At 37.7% G+C, this 13,169-nt stretch overlaps 1 long non-coding RNA gene across 1 annotated transcript; it reads left to right on the top strand.

Moving 5' to 3' along the window:
• The first annotated feature begins 7,097 nt into the window (after positions 1-7,097).
• Positions 7,098-12,433, top strand: LOC138107369 (uncharacterized). Its single transcript, XR_011149453.1, has 4 exons — positions 7,098-7,184; positions 8,894-8,969; positions 11,764-11,822; positions 12,237-12,433. It is a non-coding gene; the product is annotated as an uncharacterized lncRNA (long non-coding RNA).
• Positions 12,434-13,169: the final 736 nt, after the last annotated feature.

Genomic DNA, 13,169 nt, shown 5'->3' with positions numbered 1-13,169 from the left:
TTGCTTATTTGAAAAATGTTTATGCTACTTATGTTCATAGGATGGTGATAAATAAAACAAAAACTAAAATACCCTAACCCCACCTTCCTTCTCCCCAGCCTCAGCTTCACTCGCTTTGCACCTGCTCTTCACCCCGAGCAGTGCAGGGGGATAGGGAATGGGGTTGTGCTCAGCTCATAACTTCTTCCCTCACTGCTCCTTCCCTCTCACCTTTTTCCCAGCTCTGACATGGGCTCTTCATGGGCCACAGCTCCTTCAGGAGATCTCCATGTGCTCCAGCATGGGTTCCTCTACAGGCTGCAGTGTGGATGTCTGCTGCCCATGGTCTTCCTCCCACGCTGCGGGAGAATCTCTGCTCCAGTGCCTGGAGCACATCCTCCTCCTCTTTCTTCAGCGACCTCAGTGTCTTCAGAGTTGTTGCTCTCCTATATTATCACTCCTCTCTCTCACAACCTTCAGCATGGAATTTCTTTTCCCACTCTTCACATCTTGCTGCCAAGATGTCCCCACCTGGGCTGTGGGTTTGGCTGTGCCCCGCTCCAGGTGGGTTGGAGCTGCCGGGAACTGGCTGTGTCCAGCACCAGGGAACCTGCACCCTGCACAGCCCTCAAAAACCTGCTCAACTCCTTCTAACATAAAGGAAAAACTTTTTTTAAAGATTCCTACTTAATAAGAAACACGTTTAAATCTGCCCCTGCCATCAAAGGATCTGCCAGGAATCTCACTGAAATTAAGGAGGACTTAAGCACTTAAATCTACACATAAAGCTGCTTCATAAAATCTACTTAGGTTTCAACTACCACAAAAAAAGTATTATGTCCACCAGAGTCAGCAAAGAAATCACATTAAACCATGCATGTTTCCTGCAAGTATCTCGATGGATACCTGATTTATCAAGGTCCTTCATCCCATCAGCCAAGTCATAACTGAATTGAGAAGATGAAGTCAGGGAATGGTGCAAATCCCTTAGATACATGAACTAATTGAAAAGTTCTTGGTTTTGCTGATTAATTCTAAAAATGGATCATTATATGCCATTTTTTTTTATTACAAACATAAAGTATAATGTTGACCTGTCATCAGAGATGAAGAAATATTTTAAGTACAACTGGACAATCACACACTCCCTAGAAGTATCTTCTTCTCCTGACAAGTCTTCATTATGCTTTATGGCATTAATTAGAGACACAATATAGGAAAATATTTCAACTGTCTCAGATACTAGACAAAAGTAATATAATTTTCCCAACAGTGTGAGCTAACCTCTATACTGAAAGTGCCACTGGAGTATCTGATAATACTCCTTGCACTGTCTATGCTTCTATCTATTTAAACACTACAGGGATTGTCACTGCTTTACTGGATGGATGTCTACTATTGTGGAGCAATAATCAACAACATTTTGTATGGTAGTTTACAAAATGTCTGAATTGTTTTGGATGAACTTTATTATTTTATAGCAGTAGAAATCGCAAAACACTTACTAAAAATAAATTGATTATAAATAATTTTAACCCATGTTTTCTTAGAGAAATACCTCCAACTTGTGGAGACAGGACAGTTACAGGTAGTTTCAGTTAGAACAAGTGTATAATTATCTAGGTGAGCTAGTTAAACCTTCAGATACAATAGCCTTTCCCTTTAAAAAATAATTGGTCTACAAGAGTTTCTCACATTGTTAATTGTCTGGAAACTAAGGTGAAAACATCCAAAGGGCCAAAGAACACTCTGCAATGAACACTTTAGCCTTTTGCAGCTCTCCCTAGGCTGTACCTGCAGAATAACACAACAAACCGCTATAGTCCCAGATAGGCTCAGCCACTTATAATTGCTCTTTTGCAGCTGGAAGGCTTGGCTCATTTTTTGCTAGGAAACATTTAGTTATTTGTGTGGCAGATTTTATGTGGAAATTAGCTGTTGGATGATCTGGACTATGTAGCACTGACATACAGAGACAGAGTGTTAAAAAGAAAAAAATTTGTGTTCTGGACATTGGGCAACTTTTGCATGGAGAATGAGAGTCAAAAACAGGACAGTGAGCTGCTCTACAGATGGAAACAGAAATCTGTATTGCATGCATCCTTACAATAGTGTCTTCAGCTGGATCACATAAGCCTTCCAAAATTTTTATTCTGCTCAGTTTGTAAATTCCAGCTGGTCCCTGGTTCTACATGACCGCTCCAGTTATTTGCCATCTTAATTACACATAAAGTCTCTCTTAACTCTCTTCCCTATATACAAAAGGCTTGCCTACATGACTGTTTCTACATCTGGTGCAACAGTCTCTATTGACCATTTTAAAGTGCCTTATCTAGGTACAATTTTGATAAATCTACAGCAGGAAACACCCAAGGGAACTTCTGGAAGGGCCAGATTCTCCACTTGGGGTTTTAATCAACATGTTTGAGCAGAAATTAGTACAGCCAGAGCAGAAACTGCCTGGGGGAAATACTCTGAAAGCCTTCTTGAAGCCACTTTTGCAACATTTGCTCAAATACTTTGTTGGGAAGGATGTGGGATCTCAGTCATTCAACTTGCCTCATGTTCAGTGTGTTGTTTCTGCAGAAGAGTGCCTGAGGAAATTTCTCACTCCCCAAGGAATTAATGATCCAAGTTAACTGGGTGTGTAAGAGCTACCATTCTGATACCCAGCTATGCAACAACTATAACACATAAACTGTATTTTATACATTAAACTTAAATTCTGTAGTGTTTTCCATATTTGCAATACCTCATAAAATAGACTTGAAATAGCACACATATTTTAAGTTGGTTTACGAACTAGATTATAACTACTCAAGCAGAACTAGAAATAAGGATGTTCAGAATTATTTCTCCACTCCATCTCCTAAGAAGCATTTAGCTTTCAATTGTAGCAGATTCCTAAAGTCCCCCAAAGCAGTACCTCAACAGAGGTTATATGCAGGCTCTTTTCTTAAAAACAGATGTGTAGGAGACTTTGAAAAGAACAATGGACATGAAAGCAGCTTTAGCTCATAGTTCCAGCAAACTTGGTACATGCACATATTTCTACAGGAACATACTCATATCACTACAGGTCTTCTACTTCATGTCTTTTGCTTTCGGTTAGTTCTTTGACCCAACAGAACTGCTGCATACTGACAAAAATTTTGAGAAATTTTAGTCCCAGTGCTAGTCAGATACATAAATAAATACATAAAGTACAGAACAAACAACTGAATTCTCTTTGTTAGCATGAGGAACTCTTAGATTATGTCTAAGAAATTATCTCTTTTTTTTTTTTTTCAGCCTGGAAGTAGTTTTGAATTCTAAAATCAAACTCTTTGCCTGTCCCCACAGTGATCTCTGTTGCCTGCTTCCACAAAGAAGGTGGATCCAATCCAGCTGTTGAGAACAATCTTTCACACAAGGTATCGCTTGTGGCAATTAATACAGCAGAACAGTCCCAGAGACCATTTAATGGCTGAACACATAGAGAAGCAACAATTAAAGAAAGTGAATTTTTAGAAGACTGATAAATTAGTCCAGTTTTAAACTTTCCTGGAGTAGAAGTAATTAATAACACCTTTCCTGCTAGTTGCTAGTTCCTACTATCAGTCATTATAATTATCACTATGTATTCATGTCTTGGGGTGACTTTATGATGTGTCTCCCCTATCGCTGCTCTATGCCCAGAAATTAATTTTGTGCTTTTCTGTGCCTGTAAACTGAACCTGAGAGCGGGGAGAGGGAAAAAACTGAGCTAACTTTTCACTCTCCTCTGCATTCTCCTGCTGTGGTAGCAAAAGCAGAGAAAGCACTCTTCTTGCTTTTCATCCAGTTTTTGGCTCCTTTTCTCTGGAGGGAAACAGAGAGTTGAACTTTGTTTCCCTGGGACTTTGGTTGTTCCCTTCTTCTCTTCTGGACTGTTTTAACATCAGAACACATAAGGAGAATTTTCCACCGAGGCCCTGGAGGTGGGCCCACATAGACCGAGCTCCGAGGAGGAGGAGAGAGACCACACCCACAGAAGGACTCTGAAATCTTCCCAGGTTTCTCTCCACAGTGAGAGGTTTTATTATTTAGCATTATTACCCTTTTCCTGTGTGTTTTTTAAATGGATAGCTTTTTATCTCTTTCACTTTCCTCCGAGGAAAATTTCTTTTTTCTCAAACCTGATGAGGGAGGGGAGTTGTAACCTGGCTTCTATCAGAGGATATTTTCCTCCAAATTCATCCAAACTGGCACAATTCAAAGTAGTCAATCTTAACAATCACAGATGGCACCAGCTGAAAAAATGCAATGTCAAGGACCTGATGCCACCTAATTAGCACTGATGGCAGCAGTCCTGCATGCTCTTAGTCTCTATGATAAAGGTAAGATAGATCTTCAGTGGATGTCTTCTCCACATCCACCAAATTCTGGATCTTTCATAAGGCTAGTGAATTCCCATCCCTACTCCTAAACTCCATTCTACTTCCTGCCTGATCCTTGGGGAATATTACTTTTCCAGGCTGTGGCAGATGCCTTATCCTGCTGCTCATCTGCTACTGCTGCTTTTCCTAGAGCAAAAGAAGTATTTTCCCAGTTCACTAGGTTGCACTTTTTCAATGAGCACTTACTGTCCATTGGTGTGTTGTTAATAGCTCTGGGGATGATGCCCTCAACCAGTGTTCATATTTTCAAGGTCCTTGCTATTAACTGGCACTTAAACTGTGCATCATAACAAGAGACACCTGGCATCAAGCTGAGTCCACATCAACAATTTCTCATAACAATTTGATATCCAGCCTAACAGGCCAGAACTAGAACTTCACACTGTTTGCATCAGGCACAATAAGCATAAGGTCCATGGCCAGCAATGGTAGTACATTTTTACTGGATTATTAGGTAAAAAAAATGTTTGCACAGTTATGCTATATTAATGTGTCCCTGTTTGGATTCAAAGGAAGCTACAATTAAAGTCTGCTTGTTGTGCTTCTACATTTATAGGTGCAGTATGCATCTGTTTTAGCTACAGCTGTTTTATTCACCAGTATAACTGTAGCATCAGGGACTGAAAGCTACATAGGACCCGGCAGTTTGTTAAATTTACTGCTAGATGAGCTCCCTTAGGAAAAGGAGCAGCTTCTCCCTGTTTACCAGCAGGGGATCCCATACATATATTGATGATGGGTTCTCAGTGTTGACCAGATCAGCTTTGGAAAAAAGTTGATCTAATTTCATATGCCTACAGAAAATCCTCAAAAAAAATCAAGTTTTGATCCAAAACCCAGCACTTTCCTCTAGGTTCTGCTAAACCTTTATTAAGGAGTTACAACTGCCTTATGCCTCTCCTGTTATGTCCAATCAGGCAGAGGAGCCATCACTATCATCTTTGTACCCATTACTTGGCTTCAAGGAACATTCCTGACTCCTCTGCCATGATTCGGTGCCATATTCAAGGTTCATACAATACATACCCTTTTGTGACTGAGATTGTCAGTAGCTATTGAAGAAGAGAGTAACAAGCTGCTATTCTTGGATTTTGAGCTACATCTACTGCATGACAGTTATGTCACCTAATTTTCAAGTATTCACTGGTTGTATCCAAGCTTTTCTCAGCCTCATATATTTAAAACTCTGTGGAATGGCTTAACAGTGTGCAGCTGCTTAGGAAAAAATCCAAAACATCTATTTAGGATTCTAAAAATAAGCATTTAAATGTACCTAATTACAAAGTACTAGAAACCCCACAGTACTGCAGCTATGTAACCCTGAAGGCAACAGAAATTCCCCTCTGCAGGTTAATTTAAATTCCCTAATCTGATCAACAATGCACAAAGTATGTAGTGGAGCCCAAGGTCTTGAACTCTTTCTTCTTTTTTACTTATAGACCCTTTCTCTCTCATCTGGTTTCTACATTCCAATGAAATGACAACCTGTCTTTCATACCCAGGTTTGAGAACATTTTTAGACAGATTCCTCTATTGCTTCATCACTGAATTACTGTATATAATACTTACTTTTTCTTGGTTTTACAAAGGACATAGGGGTTTACTGAGTTAAGGATTTGTCCTCAGGAGATCTTCCCCATGCTGACTTCCCAATAGACAAAAGTTATCATCTGAGAACTTTTAAGTCCACGGTCCAGGATCTGGAGTCCAGTTTCTCTGAATTCAATCAAACCCTGGTCTTAGTGGTCTTGTTTTGGAAAGTTTACATATCAAGAGACACAATTAATCTCTTAAAAGCATCTAATTTTCTCCATCCAATATACCAGGACCTCAGCCACCTTATAGCATCATTTTACCTGGGTAATCTGGTGGGTTGACATTACAATACTAAATAAAGAAGTAGGGGGTACTTATTTTATGAGTTATATCATTAAACAAGATACATGATCCCAGTCAATGCAGGAGAAGGAACATCGTGCAAGCAGTCTTCCCATTAATCAAAGAATGGTGTGCTGCATGTTTTCCTTTGCTGATCAATGGATAGTCCATCATTATTGCCTCCTAATAAGTGCTACTAGGGATATCTTACTCACCATTTTATCTATACTCTCCACTAAATAACATACCTTGGAAGACAATTAGTCTTACTTTGTTAATCTCATGTGTATAAAAATTACCTTGATTTAGTGTTGCAGTTCAGGAGAGAGGTCAGAAGCTTAAGAGGAAGAATGATAATGCTCAGCAAAGGTAATAATTTTAATCTTGGATATAACACAGTCTTTTTATTATTCACAGAGATCTAGTGTCAATGTTTAGTTCACACCAGATGAAAATAAATGGATTTGAGTTAGCTTCTCAGATGCTAATCTAACTAAACACTTAAGGTAGAAAATATAAGTGGCATATGTAGCAGAGCATAGAAGTATTTATGCAGTTTATGTAGCAGTCTTCAGGTGTAAAATATCAATGATTAAAGCACCAAATTGTTTATTTACTCATTACAAAGCAACTGGGCTCAGTTTTATGCAAAGCAAAGGCAGACTTTCATTTTAAATTACCCTTATGGGAGTTAAGTATCACTCGATAATGACAGTAGGGGAAAAAAATCTCCTAAAACAATCCAGCTGCAAATTAAACAATACAATTATCCTTTACAATAGCTGGGGCAAGACCAAGTGCTAATGGGTACTAAATGAGAAGGTGACTTTTTTTTCACTGGCTTTGTTGGTCATTTTCTGTTGCTCTTTCCACTTTGTCACTGTTAAGGGAAACTGAGGTTGATTCAAAGTAAGTATTTAAGAGTTTAGGCAGAAAGGAGAGTATCTAGAATATCAGGTCATAAACTGCCTGTCGTGTCAAGTGTCACTGGATGATCTAGCCACTACCGGATGTATTTGAGCAGGCCTAGGCACACAGCCAACAAATCTGTGCTCTGAAGTCCTGCATTCATAGATATCTTTATCGCCTGGTGGCTCTGGTTTATCATTTTCTCCAGACCAGTTCAGTTTGACTGATAAATGGGTGTAGGTTCCCCACATGACCACACCATGGTAGTTTTCCATTTGAATACTTAGAGCATTCTCTGGCACTCCAATCTGGTTAAGACTACCTTTGCCTGTTGATGACTAGTGGCTCTCATAGGAAACTCTTCTGACTATCAAATAATATAGGATCAGTAAGGAAGTAGATAGGAGGGCCATTCAAGCTAATTTTTAGCCATATTTACTACACTTTATACTCTATTTTCATGCTGCAGTAGTAACGCTGTCAGGAACTGCTGAGAAAAGCAGTAGAATAAGTTTTGCTTTCTGGGGCTCATTTCTGGTGTTAAAATAATTTTAAAAAATCTGTCAGTGTAAGTATGTGGTGGACAATGAAACCTTATATTTGTATCAGCTTCATTTTTTCCTTGTGTATTGCAAACAAAGAAGTGTAAGTCCTCCTGCAGGGATTGTTTGCTTTTATATTTTTATATGTTACCATTGTGATGATTCTACATTAAACCATTCTACTTGCAGAAGAGATCCCTGTTTTATAGCCCCATTTTTTTATAGTTTCTATTCATGGTATGAATATTTATTTGTATTTCATTATTTTGAACTATCGTAGTTTCAAAAGAATAATCTTCATCTTAAACCTCTTCTGCTTGTCATATCTGATTCCACAGAAATTCTAATTTTTTTTTTTACCTTAAAAGGTTTTTATTCATGTCCTTACCCCTGTATCTCACTCTTTCCCAGCCGTTCCCATATTCCCTCAAAAGATCCTGGTTTAATTTGATTTGAGCTTTATTTCAGTCACTGTACAAAGACAATTTCTAAAGGCAAGAAAATAATGTCCTAAAAAGCAAGTCCAATGGGAGAGCTATAAAATGACAATCATTTTCTTAAAATATCACAGACTTATTATGCTAAGTATTTCAGTAATGAATACTGTACTCCAATCTTTATGCATGCAATACAATTTCTTATTTCTCTTTTAAGCCATTCACAGGAATCCACTGACCGAATTATATTTCTGCTAACTTGCCATTCAGTTATAGGAGAGAAATGTTATTATCATATTTGTGCAAACCATTTTCTCCCTTGCTTATGAAACATAACCTTTGATGTTTTTAATAAAAATATAATTATATATATATATATTTGAGATTCAATTCTGATTTAAAGAGTGACTTCTTGTGAAAAAGTGACAGATCAGGATTATATAGATGGGCTACTACAAAGCAAAGCTGATAAGGTATATCTGTACTGTCGCTTTATGATGGTGCTCACAACATAATTGATGAATTGTGATGGTGTCTGGTTAGTGACAGCAGCCTTCTCTTCCTTCCTTTCCTCCTTTGTTCTCTCTGACTTACCCCAAGGCTGTACAATTACTGATCTATTATTCCATTGCCAATCATTAGCTAGTTCTTATTAACAACTTTTTGCCCATTACAATACTGTAGATGTCACAGTGTTACACAATCCTTGTTACTGCATTTCTCCCTGCAGACTTCCTAGACTGAAATGGGCGTCAAAGTAATTTAGACTAAGGCAGTAATGAAATGGAAGGGGCGATTGTGAAGAGGTAAGTGAGTAACCTAAGGTCAGACTTACTAAATCTTAACTAAATATCCAAATAGCAAGGAAACTTAGGCACAACTCAACCTGTATTTCTGTTCTTTCTTAATTATCCTTGTACTGAATATTAATATTTTCATAACATAAAACCTGAAAAGAACCTTATTAAATATACATACACATTTGTACATCTTTCTTTGTGTGTGGGTGTATTAAGCAAATCTATGTGCTTCAATATTTATGTCTGTTTCCTCTGTCAAGTTAAATTTCTCTTGTCTTGAGTGAGGTGTCATTCAATATTTTCACCAGTAATCTAGTAGACTAAGTGCAGGCTGTTCTTATTAATCATTCCTCAAAATTTAAGCCAATGTGAATGCCAGTATGCTGCCGGATTGAAAGAAAATTCAAAATAATTCAGAGAATTTGAACAAACAATTGCATGAAATTAAACACAAGTAAGTTCCAAGTCATGAATCATTTGCATAAACTTGTTTCAAACATATCTGGTTAGTTAATAGTTCTGTATAAAAGCATGTAAAGGTTGTAGTAGATCATAACCTGAACATGAGTCAAAATGCTGCCAAAGAAACCCTAACCAAACAAACCACAACAAAAAAACCCCTAGAGATGATCATAGATACAGAGAAAATGGCATTTTCTGTAAGATGCATTTAGTATTTTTTTTCCATCTATTTATTACGGAAGGCCCCAAGGCTGGAACATTGGGTGCAGAGAGTATAGTGGAGAGCAATGAGAATTCTTGATCTAGAATATTGGTCTATATGAGGTCTAGAAAGCATGACCTATGAGTAAAAATTGAAAAAATTGGAATTGTTTAGCCAGAACAATGAGTTGGATTGAGATAGTCTTGAAAAGCATAAAAGGCTGGTGTTGGAAAGGAAGGAATATTCTATTTATGACCACAGGAGATACAATAAATAACAATTTGCTTCAGTCTCAAAAATGTATAAATTTACATTTAGGAAAAAAGTGTTTCATGGTAATACTAGTGAAGCTTCCTGTGAGAGTGTGGCATCGCATCGCCCTTCTTTTCTTGTGAACTGAAATAACATCTGTTAGAAATAACTGAGGGGATGTTGCTCCCGTCTGGGATATTTAAACTATTAGATGACCTACTAAAGTTTATTCCAGCATTATGAATACATTATTAAAAGGTGATTATTTTTCTTTTTACATGTTTTTAGGTTATTTCTGTTTATATAGTAGATATAACACAGAGAGATATTTTTTAGTAGAGCAGCAGGACCTTCCAAAACTACTGCTGTGGGATAGGTAAATGACAGCAGTATTTAGATGCTTTTTGATAGATCAATACGTGTGAGCTTTACATTGTGTCATACCTCTTAAAAATCAAAAATATCAGGTTGCATCCAGAAGGCATCCAGATAGTTTACAAATTAATGCACAGCACTAGAGAATGTAAAACTTAAAACAAAATACAATTTACAGGAAAGAAGCATCAAGTCAATCCTTCCCTAAATTATGAATTCTCAAGCTTTTTTGAACTTGGTGAAAACTCCAGAAGCCTTTGAGCCAGGCTTACATGGCTCCAGTTAAGTCCCTGCTGTGTTGTGTGTGTCAAAATCCATTGAACTGCTGACTGCAGCTGGCTTGATATACTGAGCTGTTTATTTCTGAGAATTTTATGCATTTGACCAGTTTTGAATTTTTAATGAAATGCCTACAGCTTAACACAGGAGAAAACAATAAAGTAAATGGTGCTGATTCTCATACTGCTTACATCAGTTCATGTTTGAATTAACTTCACAAATGTCAGTGGAATTTCTTCTTGATTACATTAATGAAACCAACTCAGAATCAGGCATGCTTCTTACAACAAAATAAATCTATGTTTATTTTTAAAAAATACTTCGTCTCCAAGTGCTTTAAGTACACAGTTAAACACCAAGTTAACAGCAAACAGCATTGTTCTCCCGAGTTGTGGCTCAATTTTCTCACTCTGATTAGCTAGCAATTTGTACAATTACACCTAAATGGATGCAATGCTGATTTCACTGCTTATTTTATTATAGCACTAAAGCAGATACAGACCTATCTGCAATGCTTGTTTACAGTATTACTCATAAACAACTTTTTTACACACTCTATTAAAATTTCCCAGCTTGATTAGCTACCAATCTGCAGTAAAACACTCAAGTTAAAATGAAAAGCTAATTGCTCTGAGTTGCTCAGATCATTTACATGCAACAGGATTTATTGGTGCTAATGAAGCTCCAGAACAGGATGGCTTCTATCTCACAGCCTTTTTCTGCCTTTCTACTTAATAATAAAATACATAAAAAATGTCAATATTAGAAAGTTCTTTTATACTTGTAGGGTAACCAGTCAATCTGATGATACCTTTAAGTCTGTGAAACAGCCACTGAAATCAGAGGAACTCTAGAAACTGTAACTAAAAATTGTATTTCAGGACTAATTATTTAAAGCAAAACATGCAGTTGAAGAGAACAAATCCTCTTTCAATTTCAGCTTATTAGGTAGTTCATCCTAGCAAAATTAATTTTATTTTGATGCAAATCAGATTTTTTTTGCTTTTGCACAAGGGCAAGGAAATTTAGGAATTCTAAAACAAGAGCTCATGAATATAATTTCTAAATAGTATGGTTGTTGTAGTTTGAAATATTGCCTGATAACAGTTTGTTTGCTACAACACAGGTTTATTTTCACTGCATAATGGTTCTTTCTTTTCTCTGCCTTTTCCAATGTGCAATATTCTGCAATGTGCAACACATTTCTCCTGCTGTACTGTTTCGTATCAGTTCAAGAGAGGGGAACATAAGTCTGTCATCAACCACAGCACAGTTCATGGCTTGAAAAGGTAAGGCTTTTGAGCCTGGAAAGGCAGAGGCTGGAGAAAACACAGAAATCAGGTCTTGGAAAAATACTCTGATCACTGAGAAACTGTGCTAAAACCTTGTAGTTGTCAGTCTTGCAACACTCAAATCTATTTGTGAATCCACAACCTAAACCCTACAAAAATCAAGTTAGTTTCCTAAACATTTCACCTTGCCAGATGTGTAGTTTTGATGTAAAGAGAAGAACAAGAAACAAGTCCAAAAACATGGAAAGGCTGATCTGCCTCTGAAATGCTCTGCAAGGGAAAGAGGAGGCCACCATTTACCTGGTACAACATTTGCCTGAGAAGTGTGAGACCCGAAACCCATAATCATCTTGGGCTGATGAAGTTAAATGATGTTAACTGCTTAAAAACTGTCTCCACTCTTCATTCTAGCTACATTCTACTTTTTCTGCTGGAGATGGAATGATACAGATCGAAGTTTCTAATAATGGGCCCCAGTAAAAACATGAAGGAAATTGACTTTTGTGCTGGATCTGGATGGGATAGAGTTAATTTTCTTCATGGAAGCCCTTATTGTGCTGTGGTTTGAATCTGTGGCCAAATGTTGTTAACACACTAGTTCTTTGGCTACTGCTGAGGAACTGCACAGCATCAAGGCTGTTTTTGCTTCTCACACTGCCCCCAGCCCTCCAATAAAACCCACTGAGGCTGTTTGTCCTTCCTTTTTCTCTGCTTCCTGAGCTAGTGGACTGGGGAAGGGGAACTATCAGACTGGGGGGAAGAAACAGGCAGGACAGCTGACACCAGCTGACCAAAGGTTTAGCCTATATGATATCATACTCTACAATAAAAGCTGGGGAAAGAGGGAGGAAAGGACTGGTATTTGGAGTGATGGTTTTCATCTTCCCAAATAACCATTATGTATGTTGAAGCCCTGCTTTTCTGGAGATGGCTGGACACCAGACTGCTCATGGCAACTATTGAATGAATTCTTTATTTTGCTTTGCTTGCACATGCAGTTTTGCTTTTCCATTTAAACTGTCATTATGTCAAGACACAAGATTTATCTCACTTTTGCTCTTCTGATTCCATTGTCCATCCTGCTGGGGCAGAGGTGTAGGGACTGCTCTGTGGGGCCTTAGCTGGTAACTGGGATCAACACACCACAACTTTGTAGCCAAGTCACGAAGGCTGAGCTGAATTTGAGAACACAAAATAATTCTACATAGTGATGTGAAACATATAAATTCGTTAAGAATCACACAGATCCCTGATGGTGTTTTAAGTCCAAGAAAAAAGAAAACAGGATAGTTATAATAAAAATTTTAAGAGTTGTAGCCTATTGGCTGGATATCAGCTGGCTCT

Source organism: Aphelocoma coerulescens, chromosome 3 (genome assembly GCF_041296385.1).
Source record: "Aphelocoma coerulescens isolate FSJ_1873_10779 chromosome 3, UR_Acoe_1.0, whole genome shotgun sequence".
NCBI classification, from domain to species: Eukaryota; Metazoa; Chordata; class Aves; order Passeriformes; family Corvidae; genus Aphelocoma; species Aphelocoma coerulescens.
The sequence above is the reverse complement of the archived record's forward strand: the minus strand, read 5'-3'. Positions and strand labels throughout refer to the sequence as shown.